Raw genomic sequence first — 21,462 nt, forward strand, 5'->3', positions numbered from 1 at the left:
GATCCATTTTTCTTCCTGGCTAGCTCAGTTACCGCCAGGAGGGCCGCCTCAGTTCCCAATTTTGGGCGAAAGCCCGCTTGGGAGTCATGGAGGAGATGATGGTTCTCTAGAAATTGAGTAATGGATGAATTGACATGTTTTTCTAGGAGTTTGCTGATCCACGGAAGGAGGGAAATAGGCCGATAATTGGCCATATTCCCTGGATCTAGAGTGGATTTCTTCAGCAAAGCTCTAACCTGAGCACATTTCCATGCAGTAGGTACTGAACCTGTGGAAATAGATGAGTTTAATATATTGAGAATAACAGGTTTGATAATGTTCTCGATTTTTACTAACTGATAGGGAGGGGCAGGGTCTGTAGGAGATCCGGATTTTATTTTCATCATAATGGTTGCAAGTGAGTTCTCGTCCAGCAGTGGAAACTCCTCTAGTTTTGGAGTCATGATGTTAGATAAGCTAGTTCCAGTATCTTGGGATAAATTAGGTGAGCTAAATGCAGAGGCAATTTTTTGTATTTTGCTGTGGAAGTATTCGGCTTGGCTTTCACAGCGGGCCTGAGCAGTGCTCGGATCAGCAAGAACCAAGGGGATATCAACCAGGAATTTTGCTATTTGGAAGATTTCTCTAGAAGAGTTGGATGCAGTTAGAATTTTTTCCTCGAAGTATAAGGTTTTGGTTCGTCTGATTTCTAATTTATATTTTTTAATGGCTTCAAGGTGTGTGGTTTTGTCTTCCTTACTACGGGAAATCCTCCAATTTCTTTCGGATCTTCTGCATACCCTTTTTAGTTCCTTAAGTTCAGAAGTGTACCAAGGTGAATCCTTGGACTTAGTTTTTTCCTTAAGAACTTTGATTGGTGCGATAGAGTCCAAAGCTGTGCACAGCCATTTGATGTAGTTCTCGTATTGTACTGCAGGGTCTGTTGCCCTTTGGGGGGGAGCGGCCGAGAGTAAATTGGCCCATTGGACTGGGGAGATTTTGGACCAGTCTCTTCCAAGAAGGGTTGTACGAGGAGAGGACTGAGTTGGCGTAGCTGTAGTCCACTGAATAGGTATTAGACAGTGGTCTGTCCAGGTAAGAGGTAGTGGGGTCCCTACTTCTAGTCTGTTATCATTGCTAAAAACACCGTCAAGAAGGTGGCCCTTTTCGTGCGTAGGCACAAAGCCTTTCTGTGTAATCTGGAGGGCTGCCATACTGTCCAGAAATGCTTTAGCCATGGGGTTGCTAGGATCATCTAAATGAATATTTATATCTCCTAGTACCGAGAAATTAGATCTACTAACCACGGAGTTAGCTATTTTTAACTGGAGTGATTCAATGAAATCCCCTATTTGATTGGGGGGGCGATAGATAAGTACACCAGAGAATGAATCTGTGGGTGAAAGTTCAAGGGTGAATAGCATGCTCTCGCAGTTGGAGATATCGGCCGATGAAGTTCTACAGAGGTATTGATTTTTGTGAAGGATGCCTAGGCCTCCTCCTCTACCTTCTGATCTGTCCAATCTCTGTAAGGTATATCCCATTGACAGAATAGAGGTGATATCCATATCAGTAGCGTCTCTTAACCAGGTCTCCGTCAGAAAAATTGCATCTGGTTCATTTTCCTCCAGCAGGAGTGACATTTGTGTGGCATGTTTAGTCAGTGACCGGCAGTTTAGAAGAAACATTTTATAGATTTTGCTAGAAGGGGAGTTATCTAAGTAGCTGGTCAGTGAAAATTTACAGTGTAGACATATCCCGGGTGAGGAGTCCGGGAGGATAGAGTGCTGACAGATGTGATTGGTCGGAGGCATTACGTTTTTTAACGTGATAGCGTCATACCTCATCGATCTGCCCCGCTCTGTATCACCTCGCACAGGGGGTATGGCCCCTGGTCCCGTCCGGTCGCCGACGGGCGCAGACGGGCTTGTCTTTGGCGCGCCTTCGGCGCGCCGCCGGCGTGCCCGCTGCGCCCGCCCGCTGCGCGGACGGGGGATAAGATATAATCGATACGAGATTGACTGCCTATTCCATTAAGAGCCCGTAAATTGTGTTCCAATGTTAGGGCGTTCATTTAAATTACTCTAGCCGACCATTTCTTAATGGGTTCCAAAGTTAGGGATGGAATGGACTGCCTCCAATCGTCTTCCGTAAAGCTGAGTGTCTCTTCACCAGGTAGGGGCTCAAATGTACAATTAAAATCACCCCCCACGATTACTTTAGACTGTGGGGGAATATCAGCTAGCGTAGCATCAAGTAGTGATATTATCGGTGAGGATTTACCGCCTGTGGTACCCCTGGCATATACGCAGAACAATTCCAAGGTCTTGCCACCACTCAAGCCCTTAAGAGATAGATATAGTATATCATCTGATGAAAGATTGTGGCTGGTGACAGTCCATTTCAGTGATACACTAATCCATACATGAAGACCACCAGGAGGGCGTCCTCTCCCCACCATAGTTGTTGGAATGAAATAGGTGGCATAACCGTTTTTATAAAGTGGGGTCATGCTCCATGTCTCTTGGAACATGCAGATATTAGATTTATCGATGAAATCATTCCATTCTGGAATGGCTAGTTTTTTTGTAGCCCTGATATGTTCCAAGAGAGGAGGTTGATAGTATTAGAAGATGGAGCTATTCCTTTGGGCCTAGGGTAGGGGAGTTGACCCTTGTCTACTATGGTTTGGTTGTCATGCAAATAGCTAGTTGAAACCTTAGTCGCCAAAGTTTGCATGTTACCGGTCGGGATTGCCACCTCCCTCTGGGTAAAACTTACATTATGCTTAGTGGTATGTTTTGGGCTTGAGGTCATGACTGTAGCCGGCAACTCCTGTGTTTGGTGGCCTTCCCTAAGTCAATCCACCATATTCAGATCTGACGTGCTTTGGCCGTTAATTCTTGACCACCAGGGCGACTGCCTGATCTGTATATTTGAATGTGCAGGTGGGGATGATCTATACTCCAGGGTGATCAGATTCTCCGCTAGAGATTTATCCCTTAGATGTAATTCAATACAGTCTGTAACAGAATTGGTCATAGACAGTCTTTGCGCTTTCAACAGATCTTCCCTGATTATCGATCTACAACCTCTTTTGTGGCATAACCAGTGAATCGCTTTGTTACACGTTGAATCCCTACTCTCATACACACTACTACTCAACTTAGGGACCCCCATCAAATAGACAATGGGATTTGCAGATCTGTTTTGATTAGGTTGGGTATTAAGAGTAGTGACCCTCACATTTGGTACTTTATTTTCCCTCCCCCTTTGGATTTTTCCCTCCGGTCCTAACTGTTTGACTACGCCTGCATAGGAGCTGGAGCTATCACTGGCCCGCCCTGCTGGCCCTCCACCTCTCTGAGTTAGCGTCATTGTTTTATCTATCCGTCCCTCTCCTACTCTAGGACCATTAGGTTGTGTTGCACCTGTATTTGATGGTCTTACTATATTAGGACCCATACCTCTTTGTGGAACATTTAGTGGGCCTTGAGCTATTATCGGTGTGGTTTTGCTGCCATGTATTAGTGCTACTTGGTTATTATGGCCACTTGCCAGTGAGGACTGTACCACTAATTGGGGAAGATCTAAAACCTGTTTACCACTCTTCGTGACTAAATCCTTCAATAGTTCCCTTATCTAAACCATTTCCTCTTCCAAGCAGCCAATTTTTTTTAAAAAAATGTCTTTAAAATTCTGTCAATTTCGGCAGTTCGGTTGACTCTCAAAATCCGGCTCATTATCTCTTAAACCTTGTGATAAGACTTCACCTAACTCCCTCTCTTCACCCTCAAGAACCGCATACCTATTGGTGCAAGCTATCCCTACGCCGCCTCCCGCTTTCTGCTTTTCTCCATCCTCAACCTCTAGAATTTCGGCCACTCTGACTCTCCCCTTGTTCGTAATACACCCACCTAGAGGTTCTATAAAATTTGGCACAAGGGGCGTTTTAGATGTTACATGAATAACAGCCGCATGTTGAGCTTTCTTTAGAAATATTTCCGGGATTACTACTTTACCCCGCTTCTGGACTGCACTTTCTTGCAAGGGGACAATGGGGCTCTCGTTTTGTACAGACGGTGCCCCATATAAAATCTCTTCGCATTCTTCTACGAGTAATTCAATACTAGAGAGTACACAGTTGGGTGCTGCGTTGCGTGGCTTTTTAGCCTTCTTTCCATTTTTCCCATTGTTATTATCAGGGCCCCCTTCGCTAGATTTCCTTTTCCCCATCAGTCTTGATGTAACACCTAATCTAGGACAATGTTATATGAGACCGCTTCAAAACGTCCCACTTGTTACAGTACCTTTTCCAGCTGGGCTTCTGGAACCACAATTTAGGTGGGTGACCCAGCCCAGCCCCTGCCTGTCCCGGACTGTCGCAGACTGTCCGCCCTTTGTCCGGGCTTCGTCCGGGCGCACCCCGCGCGCTCCCGCGACGCGGGAGGGGCAGCTTGTCTTTATGCGCCTCCAGGCGCAGAAGTGACTCGAGGCAGGCGGCGTCCCGGTTCCCGCAATGGGTGCTGGGAAGTGTAGTTTGGCCTCGCAGCACGCAATCAAAACTTAGCAGCCGTTTCAGCAAGACCGGCGGCGGAGGAGAGCAGCCACGGGACCCCCAGCGTGTGTCGCAAATACAGGTAAAGAGCCCCGCTCCACCGAAGGGGCAGCTTGTCTTTATGCGCCTCCAGGCGCGGAAGTGACTCGAGGCAGGCGGCGTCCCGGTTCCCGCAATGGGTGCTGGGAAGTGTAGTTTGGCCTCGCAGCACGCAATCAAAACTCAGCAGCCGTTTCAGCAAGACCGGCGGCGGAGGAGAGCAGCCAAGGGACCCCCAGCCAGTGTCGCAAATACAGGTAAAGAGCCCCGCTCCACCGAAGGGGCAGCTTGTCTTTATGCGCCTCCAGGCGCGGAAGTGACTCGAGGCAGGCGGCTTCCCGGTTCCCGCAAAGGATGCTGGGAAGTGTAGTTTGGCCTCGCAGCCCGCAATCCCAACTCAGCGGCCGTTTCAGCAAGACCGGCGGCGGAGGAGAGCAGCCACGGGACCCCCAGACAGTGTTGCAAATACAGGTAAAGAGCCCCGCTCCACCGAAGGGCCAGCATGTCTTTATGCACCTCCAGGCGCGGAAGTGACTCGAGGCAGGCGGCTTCCCGGTTCCCGCAAAGGGTGCTGGGAAGTGTAGTTTGGCCTCGCAGCCCGCAATCCCAACTCAGCGGCCGTTTCAGCAAGACCGGCGGCGGAGGAGAGCAGCCACGGGACCCCCAGACAGTGTTGCAAATACAGGTAAAGAGCCCCGCTCCACCGAAGGGCCAGCATGTCTTTATGCACCTCCAGGCGCGGAAGTGACTCGAGGCAGGCGGCATCCCGGTTCCCGCAAAGGGTGCTGGGAAGTGTAGTTCGGCCTCGCAGCCCGCAATCCCCACTCAGCGGCCGTTTCAGCAAGACCTGCGGCGGAGGAGAGCAGCCACGGGACCCCCAGCCAGTGTCGCAAATACAGGTAAAGAGCCCCGCTCCACCGAAGGGGCAGCTTGTCTTTATGCGCCTCCAGGCGCGGAAGTGACTCGAGGCAGGCGGCGTCCCGGTTCCCGCAAAGGGTGCTGGGAAGTGTAGTTCGGTCTCGCAGCCCGCAATCCCCACTCAGCGGCCGTTTCAGCAAGACCGGCGGCGGAGGAGAGCAGCCACGGGACCCCCAGCCAGTGTCGCAAATACAGGTAAAGAGGGTGACTGAGAAAGGGAGACGAGGATTGAGAGGCGGACGTCACCAGTTGGCTGTGGGGTGGAGACGTTACCACAATGTTTACAACTCTGTCATGGAACGCAAGAGGACTGAACTCGCCACTTAAACTCCAAAAAGTGTGGAAGTAGTTGCTTGATCAAAGGTTCGATATAATAGCTTTGCAAGAAATTCATCTTAAAAGGTCGGATGATCAGAGGCTGAAACGTAAACTCTTTCCTTTGAACTCTACAGTGAAGTTTCAGCCCAAAGGTTCAGAACTGATTAAGAAGGGAGATAAGTGATGGTGAAGGGCCACTGGAGGGGCAGGATGTGCACCTTTGTGACATCATACGTGCTCAATACTGGTCAATTATCTTTCATTGAATCTCTTCCGGCCATGGTGGGGGGTATGTGTAAGGAAAGATAATACTGAAGGGGATGCCCGTAACTTGGATTGGCATTCTGATCTGGACAGCATGCATCCACATAGAGCACCCATGGGTAGTTTTTCAAAGAAGATAAATCAGGCTGTGCAGAACCTGGGGCTAGTAGATGTGTGGAGAACATTATATCCTGACACTAAATACTTTACATTCTTCTCCCATGCCGATCAGACCTATTCTCATTAGATTATATTTTTTTTAGCCTGGGCCTTAAAAGGGATTTGAAAGCAGCAAAGATCCACCCCCATCTTGATCTCAGTTCACACACCAGTGCCCATGTGACTCGAGTGGGGCAGTCCATTGCCGAGACCTTCACGTTGATTCTTTCCTACCTCCAAATACGTTATAGACAGTCAATGATTTGCATAGGCGATCAGGGATTATTTTCAACTAAATCTCCCTTAGACACAAAACCGGCTGCCGCTGGAAGGGGAGTTGTGGGAGGTCGAGAAGGCACATAGGACCAACCTCAAAAGGGTCATTCGACGTAAAATGACTGCATTAAAAGGGAAGCTTGTGGTCATTTACTCAAACAGAGCAGAACTCACACCCCTACATTTAAAACGCACTTCTTATGAACACAGCAATAAAGTAAGAGTCTATCTAGCAGGACAACTCAGGGTAAAGAGAGAAAAGGAATATATAGGGAACATTCTTAACACTACAGGAGAACTAAAAAGCTTGGAAGCAGACAAAGCAAAGATATTCGGGACTTTCTACAAGTCCCTATATCAGGCGTAGGATACAGACCCAATGACCCAATCCACATATCTTGCTTCGATTGATCTTTCACAAGTAACTCCACTCCAGAATGAAATTCTAGGGGACCCTGTATCAGCTGAGGAGGTGAGTTCAGCGATTAAAGCATTGAATCCCCAAAGGTCACCAGGCCTGGATGGCCTGGCAGCCCACTTTTATAAAACTTTCAGTTCAGACTTCATACCCAATCTAACCCACCTTTTCAATTATATAGCGGTGGAGGCAGCGATCAACCCATCCATGAACAACGCTCTAATTACAGTAATGGCAAATGAAGGGAAGGAGCCCCAGATGTGTAGTTTATATAGATCAATGACATTACTTAATTTGAACGCTAAATTATGCTCGATAAGTTTGTCAAATGGGCTTGACAACTTCATGCTGGAATTGATTCTCCCTGTCTAATCAGGTTTCATAAAAGGTAGGCAGACACACAACAACATCAGGAGGGTACTACGCCTGATTAAGAATGCCTTCAAACTACACGTACCACCAGTCCTATTGGGGCTAGACACGGAGAAGGCATTCAACAGGGTAGACTGGCCCTTCCTCTTTAGCACACTGAAAAGATACAGATTCTGAGACTTTCATTGCTGTGATCCGGGACAACTATTTATTTTTATTTTTATTTATTTTTTGTAGTTTATAGAGCGCACAGCTACCCCTTACGGGGTGTCCCGGCGCTAGAACCCAAGGCCTCATGGGCAGATGGAGGAGGGGGAGCCAAAAGGAAGTCAGAGTTCGGAAAACAACCAGGTTTTTAGCCTGGCCCGGAAAATCGGTTCAGAAGGACAGAACCTGAGATCAATAGGGAGACGGTTCCACAGTTTGGCAACAATCACGCTGAACCCCTTGCCGCCCAATCTGGCGCGTCGGAAGCGAGGAGGGACCAACTACAGTCAACCCTGGTCCTGGGTGATGGTTAGTAAGCTCAGGGGCCTTCCAATTGAGCAGAGGGACACGGCAGGGGTGTCCGTTGTCTCCACTCCTGTTTGCACTCAGTATAAGCCCTTTGGCTGTTGGCATAGGGTTTGGTTCAGTAGAGCATAAAATCTTGCTGTTTACTGACGATGTTCTATTCACTCTCTCGATTCCACAGTCCTCTCTGAAGGCCTTAAAGAAGTAACTTCAATCATTTGAAGGCATAGTGTGTTTCAGTATAAACTTATCCAAGTCTTTCCTGATGAACCTTACTCTTTCAAACACCGATATGGCTATGATGGTGGATGCTACCCCATTCCAATGGGCAAAACGCAACCTCACTTACCTAGGGGGAAAGATTACTCCCCATCTGGAAGAGTTGTTCCGGGCTAATTATCCCCACCTCCTGCAACAATTAAAAACTGACTTAATCAGATGGGCACTACTGTACATTTCATGGATAGGCAGTATGCAATCAATCAAAATGACAGTACTCCCGGCATTGCTATACCTTATCTAGGCTTTACCTATGCATTTAGACGGAGATTTCCTTCCAGCATTTTGAACACTTATTACTCGTTTTATCTGGCAAAATGTTATAGCTTTGTTATCCTTTTATACAACTAAGACAGTTTAAAGAGAAGGGGGGAATTGGCCTGCCCGATTTTGCTCTATACTATAAGGCAGTCCAACTAAGTGTTATCGCTGAATGGTCGTTGAGGGAATCAGACAAGCACTGGCTGCACATGGATGGAGCAATAGTAGACAGAGTCATCTGGGATGTGCTTTGGAAACCCAAGGAACATCGACCCCCAAATGCCTACTTAAGCACCCCTATGAGTACCATGCTTAAAATATGGGATGTGGTGCTCAGAAAAGCAGAATGGACGACGTTCCCCTCCCCACATACACCAATACATTTTAACCCGGCTTTCCCTCCAGCTTTAAAGCCAGGTCCATTTGATGGAGGGAGGTTTAACTCTCTCTAACCATTTTCACAACTATGATATATTAATCTTTGAGAACTGTGAAAGAGACTTCCAACTCCCCAGTAAAGACCACTCACGTTATCTCCAGCTGAAGCATTGGGTACTACACCCTGAAGTTAGGGCAGCAGTCACCAGAGAACTTACACCTATAGAACAGTTTGTTCAAAGAGCAGGCTCCTCAAAAGGGGTGATATCTTTCTTATACGCTTTGCTGCTGAACACTTTACACTCTATACGGCCAAGTCACATGGGCTTCTGGGAACACACCCTGGGGACAGAAATCCACGAGGGGCAATGGAGAGATAGTGCCAAATAAAATCTCTCCATAAGAATGAGGGAAGCGCACTATAAAATACTTTATGACTGGTACCTGTACCCTAAAAAAAGGTTTAAAAAATATATCTGAACACCTCTGATTTGGTCTGGAGGGGGTGTGGGCTTCTGGGCGATTTCTGTCATTTCTGGTGAGACTGCCTGAAGATCCGGCACTTCTGGATGGAAATCTTGGCACATATTAAAGACACACTAGGCTACCCAATCCCGACACTCCCGAATCTGCACTATTGGGCTTGCGAGACAAAGGTCTGCAGTATCAAACTAAAGGTAACAGAACTTTATTGTGGATCTGCTTTGGAGCAGCTAAACTGACAATTGCAGCAGCTTGGGAGAAACGTTAGGTCCAGCAATGACACATTGGCACGCCCGCCTATGGAGGGCACTTATGATGGAGAGAATGGCAGATATATTTAGGGACGATTTTAAATACTTTGAATACTGCTGGGGCCCACTAATGGCCTAGCTCTCACAGGGCCTACCTTTGATGGCTCGTAACCCAGCCCAAAAGCGCATTGCATATTTTCCAGTTCTGAATCTCTGAAGCATTGCCTTGGGTTACTCCACTGACCCCACTTTTGTCCATACATCACAGATCCCGAGACTAGATGCCACTATGCATACTCGTCACATTTGTCAGTTTTAGAAAATTGTCTTTTCTTTTTTCATTTTTCTTTTCTTTTAATTTTAGTAGGGGATGGGAGGGAGATTGAGGTAGGGGTAGGTTTGGGGAAATTATAGCTTTTGTACCTATTTCAAAGAGAGTGTTCAGTTTTGATGAAAATATAAGAACAGCGTCATTCCCGTATTAATCTTGCAACTGTATACTCTGTAGGACCAAGGGGGAAAGAGCGGGAATGATGGAGGGCACTGTTTGTGATTTATGAAAATGGCCATAAAAAGAAGTTTGAGAAAAAAACAAATATAATAATGGGTCTCTCCCTCTTTGCTGTGGGGGCAAAATGCACCCCGTCTCTATTTTTAACAAATGCTTTTATAGACAACTGAAGATTTTGGTTAATAATATGATAAATTTAGAATTAGTATACACATTTATTCTATCAGTCATATTAATTTTTGTACTTGTTTGCCCTCTATACTTTGTAATTGCATGTCACATTTTGTGAATACAATTTTACCATTGCCATTTTTGAATTTCAAGTGTTATTGTGTTTTCATCCATGCAGCATTTGGAACATTGGTTGAAGCCTGTTGTTTCTAATTGTATTTTCATAATTACTTTCTTTAACATGTTTTTCTTACAAGATTGTAAGCAATTTGTGATGAAATATCATATTCCTCTTTCGTTTATCCATTATGTAATGTTTAAAATAAAAAAGCATATGCTACTTCAGGCTCATTTGTGGTGGTTCAGAGACACGGGGCTGGGCTCAAGGGCATTAAAGTCACTCTGTATGTTTGGATGTACTTATTTGCCTGTCATCAGTATCATGATCTGGCACCAGCCATTCACTACTCTAAAAGGTAGAGGTCTGCCCAATACCATTGGAGGAGACTAATCATCTGTCACTTGCCTGAAATGGCCATTTATTTTATCAGCAGTGGCTGCAGGGTGAATATTTAAAAAGCACAGTATTCCTGAAGGTGATAGCACCATGACACTCTCCTGAATATTGATAAAATCACATTGCTGGGAAACGTTTCATGATTTACACTTTGACTAGGGTAGAAAATGTTTGACATTCCTGCTTTCTAGCCAATGGCAATATTTAAGTGCCAAATTTCTATATCATTTTGAAAGTTCATAAGTGCCCGCCTGTTGTTGTAGATACTCTATATGTCCGCATTGGTATATACCACAGCCTGCAAGTTATACTAACAAGCGACAACAGGACGTCCTTCAGACCTGACCACTCCAAGGAGCCCCAGTTGTAAGAAAACCCATGACCTGCAGAGGACAACATAGAAATGGAGGCCAAAATGTATCAGACTTTAATATGGGCACCTGTACAACCCAAAACAGCCCTACATGAGGCAATGTAAAGGAGCACTTTGCATCATGTTAATCACCTCTTGACAGGCGCAAACCTTCCCTTTTTATATATATGAGTCACCCCTAAGGTATGACCTGGACAATCGCGAGGGCAGGGTGCAATGTATGTAAAAGTCAGGACATTTACTTTTATGTTTTACATGTCCTGGTAGGAAAAACCAGCAAAATTAATTTTCTCTACTATCTCGCTCATAGGATAACATTACAATTTATATGTGTAATTCCCTATTAGGAAGAGATAAACCCTTCAAGTCTGGTATCTCCGGAATCACAATTTAAAATCCAAATGTACGGTGAAGTTGGATTTTAAATTGAAATTCTGAAAATTGCACTTTTAGAAACTTGCAAGCACATGGGGGGTTAGGCCCAAGGAACTGAAGCCAGGCAGGGCCAAAATACGTAAAAACAAAACATGAAGAATGGCTACTTGTTGACTTTCAAGCTATTTGCTTGTAGCAAAGATCAAATATACACAATTTAGTTTGATCTGGTTATTTATTTAACATTTTCCTTAGCAAATAGCTTGAAAGTCAACAAGTAGCCAGGCTTCATGTTTTATGTTTACTTTTAGAAACTTGGCATGTTCTTACGTTAGCCATTTGGTGCCTGCTGCCTGTCTCTGATCACATGTCTGAGGAGGGTGACAGTTGGGCTTTCTGTATTCCCATTAGATAGCCACACACAATGGGAACTTAGGTATGACTTGATGGGCCATCCTTGCAGGATGGGCGGGAAAAGCTCAACCCAGCCTCACTTATAACCGAATAGGCTGTGTCCTGTCCCCACACAAAGGGCTGCATATCCACGTGTAGTGGGTCTAGAGCCAAGGCAGGATGGGAGGACTTCTGTGGACTTCAAAGGCATGTCTTTGAAATCTTCGCCACTTCAAAGGCACCACTTGGTATAAGTACTGAGCCTCAGACATAACCACTTCAGCACACTTCTGAACTTGTGGATACTCTGCCAGGAGGGACTGCTGTGCTGCTGAAGGACGGCCACTCTACTGGACTGCTGCCTTGCTGGTCTCCTGCTTTGCTGTGATGATATGCTAGCCTCCTGCCTGGATGAGAAATACTGGACCTGCATCACTTGTCCCCAGAACCCAAAGTGACTCCAAGGGCAAGCTGGCTGGCCTCCTTATCTGAAGTCCCAGGGACAGAAAAGACTTTCAACAAACCTGCTTCTGCATCTAGACTCTGCCGTCTGTGCGTCTGCCTAGTCAAATAGTGTCACACCAGTCCTGGACCCTTGGAAGTCGGCCTAAGGTTATTCTCCAGCAGAACTAGCACATCCTCTGTTGAGTGAAGCATCGCCAAGCAGAAGTGACGCATAACTGCTGTTGCATCGATTAAACCCATTACAGAAGAATCGCATCACTGCAGCCTCCGGCATCTGGGATGACAGCTGGCCATATCTGTGTCCCTGTATCTGGCCGACACTCCCTTAGAGTTGGCTTAAACTTTTGAATTCGTCCTAGTCCGGTGCAACCAGATTTCCCCGATATCGCTTTTTGCTTCTAGGCGATATTTTTACATAAATCTTTGAAATTCAATACATTAGGTTCTTCTTTTTGGATCTTTGTCATTTTGGTCTTGTTATATTCATTACATTAAGCTCTTTTTTCAATCTTGGTGTGGATTCTTCTTATGTGGTGTTTTCACTGTTTTACTGTTTGAAGTGTTGCACAAATACTTTACACATTGCCTCTATGTTAAGCCTGCCTGTTTTGTGACAAACTACCAGAGAGTGAGCACAGGTTAATTTAGGAATTGCCTGCTTCTTACCCTGACTAGGATTGTGGTTGCTGCATGACTAGGGCTCCTATCCCAGTCAATCTACAACACAATTTCTAACAATGTACCTCAAAGAGCTCCACCTCTTCAAACTCCTCAAACACACATACAGAGCATTACGCAACATTGGCCCCACATACCTCAACAACTGCATAAACCTCAACAAACGCATCAGAAACCTAAGTCCAACCAGACTCCTGCTTGCACACATCCTCACATACAGAGAACAAAATCCAGCAGCTATGCCCTCTCCCTCACTGCCCCTAAAGCCTGGAATGACCTGCCCCTGCACATCAGAGCCATCTCCTCACTTCTTGATTTCCGCAAGAAACTGAAGGCTTGGTTCTTCACCTAACCCCGGCCGTGGCATGGCCCATACAGCTCCTGCTTCAGCACCAGGATACCCTCCCAGGCAAATTGCACACTATACTAATACACATAACATAAGATAACTAAACAATGCTGTTGCATCATCTGGTGGCAAAGCTTTGATAAGTCGTGCAAAGGTAGTGTAATCGTGCTTGAGCAGTGCAAAGCCCCTTAGAACACCTCATCTAGACACTCAGGGGCATATGTAGGTAATTTCCATTTTGCGATTCCAAATAGCGATTTTTAAGGAATCACTATTTGAGAATAGCAAAATGGAATGTAGGTAAAAATTCGCTATTTCTTTGCGAATCTCTAACATTCCTTATTTGCGATTAGCAAATTGCGAATCGCAATTAAGGAATGAGTGTCCCATTCATTCCTATGGTCCAAAAGGCCTTAGGAATGAATGGGGATACATTCTCAAATTGCGATTTTCTGTGTGAAAATCACAATTTAGGAATCGCAATTCCAAGGGTGCCAGGGTTCTAAAGGGACCTGCTGCACCCCTGGAATGTGCCTGTAAGTACATGTGGCGCACATACATGCCCTAAGGGCATGTCTGTGCGCCACATGGCACTTTTAATTTTTATTTAAAAATGCATTTTTTAAGGAAATCGCAAAATACCATCAACTTGAAGTAGGTGGTATTTTGCGATTCCTTATGCAAAAATCGCAATTTTTAAAGGACCCCTACATAGAATTTAAGGAATTGCAAAATTGCGATTCCTTAAATGCTATAAGCAAAATAAGGAATCACAATTTTTGTGATTCCCTATTTTGCTAAGTGGCACCTACATATCAAATTTCGAAATTCGCCGAATTTCGGCGTTTGCGAATCGCAAACGGCTACCTACATATGCCCCTTAGTCCCAGATTTACTAACACCTTGCACCAGGTTTGGTTACTTTTGTAACGCAAACCAGGTTCAAAGTCTTATGGTGTTAATTACTTTTCACCCAAAATCAGGATTTGCTTTGGAAAGTTGGCCAAAGTAGAGTTCTGCCCTACTCTGCTTTTTTATTTGCAAATCGCTATCTATTAATATTTGGAGAAAGGGATTTGCACCGAAACCCTGCTCCTCCTCGAGGGGTAACTGTGGAGCAAGCGTTAAAACGTTCCGCATTTTTCCACACCATATATCATTAGGATAGAATCCATGCATCCTGGCACAGAGGTAACTCGGGCTGAGCATTATGCATGAACCGTGCATTTGCATCCCCTTACAAAATCATTAGGGCGCATGCTTTGTAGATACCACTTGTATTCCTTCACGTCCGCTTAAAGCATGCTGAAAAATGCCAAACTCCGTTGCACTGCGTAATTTTGAGTAAATCTGGACCCCAATGTCCCAATAGCACCAAGAGGTCAAATACCGTTTTAAACAAAAATCATGTGATGTAACGTATACGGGAGCACGCATTCAGTGTCTGAACTACTGCCTTTAGTAACATCGGTGAGTTTATGCAACCTCAGTATCACATGCCGCCTCCACTGGCACACAAATGCGGCTGAAAAAAACTCCTGAGACACCTGATAAATGAAATGTACTTTTCTTGAAGTCAGCGAAATTAATGGAGTGTATCTGCACTGCTGCATTTCGAATCATCAGTCAGCATCGGGGAGCGCACCAGCCAATTGCTTTATTCCCTGCAGCGTCATGTAGCTGCTGTCCTTGACTGAAGATAAGGCTCGGGAGACACCTGAAAAAACGCGCGGTACACCGCAGGTGGAGCTGCCGGCTTCCACAGGGGCACGACGGCCACCTGCGTGGGCTGCAGCGAAAAAGCCTCAGAAAGTAACACCTGCGAGATAGCACGTGCTCTGTCCAGGGTCTTCAGCATAGAGCAGCTTCATGATTGTTGCTGAACCCTCGAACATCCAGTCAGTTAGGGGTAGATCGCATACAAGGCCTATGTCCATCCTTCCTGCAGTCACCGGGGACCGAACTCGCGTGACGTAGTCTTTCATCCTTTCCATGTCAATTAATAAAGAACCAAGCCTGTCGCAAAGTAGCACCAACTGTGAAAGCAAGCAATATATAACAAAAATGTTACAGTACTTTTTCTGTATTATTGACTTAAGATTTTTCTCCTTGCAATTATTATTATCATGACTGTGTGCGTTATTATAATTATTATTATCAATGATGATAATATGTAATATTAATAATAATACTTATAATAATAATAACAATAATAATAATAATAATAAGAAGAAGAAGAACAACAACAACTTTGTAAATGTCATCTTTAGCAATGATTCATCACTTCCTTTTTCGATTTTATTATAATATCTTGGCAGTCAGAAGCTTTGATACTTACTAATAGTTATACATCTAAATATGGATTATTTATTTTATTATTTTTACATTTAATAATACGCAGATTAAAAAAAATTGAACGTTTATTACAAACAATCAAAATGAATTCAACAAACAAAGGGCACGATTCCGATTTCCGAATCAGATTTGGTTTTACCTAAACCGATCCAGAGCCATTGTTTCCGACCAACTCGTCCCCAATTCTGAACTACCAAGGGGCCGATTACAATTGCGGAAGACCCGTCACCGCCAGCCGCGTACCATGACTTTCCCCCTGCCACATTACGATGGCGGAGGGAATCACACTTGGACCGTGGTGGACTCAAAGACTGCCCGCCACCGGTCCGTCAAACGCAATCTTACAGATTGCCTGGCAGACAGTCCATATAGCCAGAGATGGTGGCGGTGCCTAGCAGGCACCGTCCACCAAATCATGATGCTGGCTACAGCCAGCATTTCTATGGTGGTGATGCCACCATGGAAAGGCTGGTGGGGATCTGTTGTGCCTGCAACGTTGTGCAGTGAAATGCACAACATGGCATTTTAACATTACAGCACCACCCACCGCAATGTTAAAATGTAGGATCCGTCCACCATGGTGGCGGTCACATCCTGATCGGGTGAACGGGACCGCCGCATGATGGCGGACGGTCCCGGTTTACACCAAGATGGCGGACGGACTGGAGTCCATCCGCCATCCTAATGACCCCCCAAGTAAGATGCCTGGAAACCCTTAGCACTGCCCAAATCGTTTCCAGAGGCATATGGAGAGATAAAGCCCTCCGGATCCGAATCGTACAGCTCTATGGAGTAGGTTTTCCAATCGAGCAAGTACAATGAACGATTCGGACAGCCTTTACGATTCCTTTTGCCACGATCAAAAAGGCTGCCAGAATTGGTCTTTGGGGGCCTATAGCAGGCCCCCTTCACCCAGTGCCGTCCGATTCATGCCTGTGGGGTTACCCATGGATCCCCCCTTTCAGACCATGCACAGTCTGGCAGGCACCAAGGGGTCCCGCCACAGGGTGCACGATGATCCCCAATGGCCCCTTTTGTCAATGGGAGCCTGTGTACCGAACGTGTACAATTTAAGTCAATGGGAGTCCAACCGAATTGTATCCGGATGCATTCAAATGCATCGTACTTATTCGGTTGGACTCCTCTGACACGAGTCGTACGGAAAGCATTCCGGACACAAGTCATTCGATTTGCTTTCCGCTCAAGATTGGAATTGGGCCCAAAGTCAAGCAAATATTTACTATATATACAATAAATGTAAAAATGTTAGTGTAGGTGGACTTTTATAACTTATTGTTCAGATTTTTAGATTTTTTATATATTAAGTTAATATATTTTACTTAATTATTTAATACACATATAATTTCATGAGTTAATGTGCTGTAGCAATTTTATTAGTTATAGACTAATAAATAGTTAAATTAAATTACAAGAGTAATAAACATTAATATTTGTCCCTACTCTTTCCATTGGTGAATTTCTGCTAAAGTGGTTGAAAGCTCCACCAATGAGTACAAAGTTAACACTAGTACCTTTACACGAGTAAATCCTGTTGTAGGTGGCTCAACACCATGATTTGAGTGCGTGGAGACATGTTTGTCTACACCTGAATGTAAATCTATACTTTTAAATGGCGAATGGCAAAAAAGTGTAGAGTTACACCTAGATGTAGTTGTGAATATATGTATCTGGGTAAATATACATGAGAGAAATCTTCCTAGAGTCCCTCTTGATTCTATGTTCCTTCCCGGTGTCAATCCAAACAGAACTGTCTAGGCAGCGGGATCTACTCTCACACCTGTCATTTGAGTAGCATTCCTAAAGATCCCTTTCCAAAAACTTTGAATTTAGTGGAATTTAGCTTGGTTCATCATTACCTATCCAACTTTTATATGAAGATTTGTTGTCAAAGCTGTGTTGACTAATTGGCATGTAGTGCCATCTGTGCATTAATTTTTAGTTAGATTCCCTTTTGCTAACTCCAATGGTTCCCTTGTATGAGTTGTGTATGAGGCTCCCCCATTCTTGGATGTGTAAGATTGCAACTCCTTCTCCCATGATTTTTGGAACCTTCACTTGTGCCCTAACTTGGAGTCATGTAATATTTGTTAAAGCCCAGAGACCAGGTGTTTATCTTTTTAGTCTACTCTTTGCAGAAACATCTAAAAAAAGATGAGCTCCCTTGTGGCTCTGGCATGCATTGTGCTATTTAGCACACAATACTAAAGCTCTGTGTAGAAAATTTGATCATTCTCTCCTTAGTAGAAATCCCTTTTAATTTGTTTGAATTATTTTATATTGGCTCTTTGAAGAGGGTTCCCAGATTTATACGTTGTTTGGATTCCCATTCCCCAAATGCCTTCCTATGCAACCCAGGTTGTAAATTTCTGGGGTGAAAGGAGAAAGATAGATGGTTAGACATTTCCTTGTTCCAATTGCATCACAAACACGTAGGGCCGATGCACAAAGAACCCCTTCACTCCTGGTGGAGGCTCTGCGGTCATGGCGGGATCCCCACACTGGTGGCAGGATCTTCAAACTGACTTTTCTATTTATGGAGATCCTGCCATGAGTGTGGAGATCCCACCATGGCTAGTGGAGACTCGTTATGAATGTGGCCCACAGTGTTGCTACGAGTGCTAGTAATCTCATGGTTTCTTGATCTTGCATCCTAATCCATGGGAGTTTTCACATTGAGCGCCCAGAAACTATTTCTTGCATCCTAATCCACGGGAGTTCTCACAATGAGCGCCCAGAAACTATATAATGAAAGAAACACCATTGCTTCTCAGTTTCTGCTCTTGAACAGTCCGACATACACTTTGTTTGTGCAGCAGTGTAGTATGAGAAAGCTTCTAGATTATAGGAAGCTCCTCCTCAGATATACTTTCAGTCTCATCCCTCATATATTGTTGCATGCCCTCTGTGGTTCCTTCCACCATAGTGTCCTTGGGTACCTCTATTGGCAAAGCGTAAAAGAGCAAGAGAACACTTGGGTGGACCGTCAACTTTAGAACTGCTCTCCACCCTACCTAGAAAAAGTGCAAATTGTGCCAACTTTAGCTGCTTTTGAAACTGCGTGCTCTCTCCAGTCAAAAGCATGCTGTACGAACCTGAGGCCCACTGGAGGGCTAGGAAAACATTAATCTTTGAAATAGGTGGAAAAATCGTGGTTGGAAAACGGACCCCACCGAAGGGGAACAATTAGGACTGTAACTACCAGCATGCTTTTCACTGGAGAGAGCATGCAGTATTAAAATGAGCTACAGTCCATTTCTGGGTTTTCAACTCGTCTACCCTATGATTAAGATTCCGGTGGCATCGAAATGCGTCAGGGACAATAACTAATCAGGCTTGCATACCTGTTTCATGTGATTAAATGGTTCTGATGAACTGTTCTGCATGGAGTGCGTTTCTGGGGTGCATTTCTGAAGCTCAGGGGCATTCTTTGACTTGATGTGAAACACGGCAGTTCCGGCCGTGAAAGACTGCACCGCCGCCCATATCAATGGAAAGGTCTGAGAGGCTGCAAAATCGTGTTGCGGCCGGTTTCCAGCACGGAGAACAAAAACAATTGGAAACAGATGCACGAACCTGAGGCCCACTGGAGGGCTAGGAAAACATTATTCTTTGAAACAGGTGGAAAAATCATGGTTGGAAAACGGACCCCACCGAAGGGGAACAATTAGGACTGTAACTACCAGCATGCTTTTCACTGGAGAGAGCACGCAGTATTAAAATGGGCTGCAGTCCATTTCTGGGTTTTCAACTCGCATACTCTATGATTAAGATGCTGGTGGCATCGAAATGCGTCAGGGACAATAACTAATCAAGCTTGCATACCTGTTTCCTGTGAATAAATGGTTCTGATGAACTGTTCTGCGTGAAGTGCGTTTCTGAAGCGGGGGCATTCTTTGACTGGATATATATATATGGAAGTTCAGGAAGTTATAAAGTTTTGTGCTGTTTCCTGGTGTGCTGTCCCTTTGTTACACGCTGGTTGGTGGAGCAGAGAAATTTGTGTGGATATGTATATATATATATATATATATATATAGTGGCTCTAATTTCCTCTGAGATACCCAGCCGGGTCTGAAGAAATACAGCACTCACGGGGTTTACAGCATTCAGCAAAAGGATTTATTAAAGAACAAACGCGTTTTGGGAATAAGATCCCTTCGTCAGTGTTCACATCTGAAAACGCTGCGCGGCACCGTTATCTGTGTTTGTTTGGGTCATTGAAACTCACGTGAGCAAGGCCAGTGTTGGCTGAAACGCGTTGGTGGGGTGAAGTCTTGAATAAAAAGACTTAAATTAATTCCTGATGTGCCGCCTCCTTTGTTTGAAAAAATATATATATATATATATATATATATTGCATACACAGTTCTCCGGTTGCTCCCGGCGTCTGCCTCAGCTGCGATCCTGCGCGGGTGCCGGTCACCCAAAGTAATTACTCACAAAGTTTCCCCTCTCCGGAAGAAGACAACGCAGGATACTTCTGGATGCTGAAAGGTGTTTATTAAGGCAAAAGAGGCAACTGCCTACCGAAGCGTTTCGCCAGTTACGGATTGGTCACGGTGAAGCTGTTATCGTGAAAAGTGCTATTTACATACAATAACATGGATATGAAAATAGGACTGGGTTCCACAGCCTAAATGAAAATGGCAGACATTTTAAGCTAGTCTTTATCGTACACTTCATAAAGTTATCTAGTGCTTTATCTTTAACGATAACTTTGAAAGAAAAGATGTTTGCATTAAACATTTTTATCTATTCTTATCATTATTTTCATGATATGACTTTACCATTGTGCCCAAGTGGGCAAAATAAATTCATATGATTGACCCCATTTTAAGCATCGTTACTGTCTGTACACAAACATAATTACCGGACATTTTTGTATTTATAAACACTACAGTGATTCATCCTAAATTTCAATGTCCAGTGATAATATTTCATGAATAGTTCATAGCTGTCTAGCCCAAGTGGGCACATGTATATACAATCAGTAAGCTTAGCTGGAGTACTGGGTCAATAACTGCTTTTTCAATCCTTCCAGAAGTAAAATGTCTTGATGGTTTTACGGAGCCCCTCATTTTGATCGTCCTAATTTAAAAAAAAAAAAACATGATTGTGAATGCTGTGCACAATAATAAATTAAAAATACTCAATATGCATTTAAAATATATCACAGATATACAAGATATTACATCGAAAAGAAGTATTTATCATCAGATCATTCCTGCGTCTCTAGTTCACACTATGTGTACTGCTAATTCTTCGTTACAATTCAGCCCTGTGGGTTGCAGAGTCTCGAAGTCAATGATATACCTCGACTCTAATGTCCTTAGCTGAAGTAGCCTGTACCCACCTCTTGATGACTGTTTGACTGAATCTAACACCACATAGGCTAACAAATTGTCATTTTGGCCATGGTGAATTTTAAAGTGTCTGGCCACCGGATACTGCTCGTTATTATTGCGAATTGCTCTCTTGTGTTCGAGCACTCTTATCTTTGCCCTGTGTATCGTACTCCCGATGTAATATTTTCAACAGGGACATATAAGGCAATAAACGCAATACTCAGTATTACAATCAAAGGGCCCTTTGATAGTGAATACTCTAGTGCTGTTGGGTACTTTTAATGTCGCACAGTTTTTACTTCCCTTACATGCCTTGCATTTCATGCAACATTCAAATCCTCCTGAAATTGTACTTAGCTTGCTTTGCGAAGATAAGATCGCATTGTTGCTCAGTTCATCCTTCAGAGATCTACCTCTCCTGTATGTGATTTGAGGGGTATCAT

The sequence above is a fragment of the Lissotriton helveticus genome, chromosome 5_1 (genome assembly GCF_964261635.1).
Source record: "Lissotriton helveticus chromosome 5_1, aLisHel1.1, whole genome shotgun sequence".
NCBI classification, from domain to species: domain Eukaryota; kingdom Metazoa; phylum Chordata; class Amphibia; order Caudata; family Salamandridae; genus Lissotriton; species Lissotriton helveticus.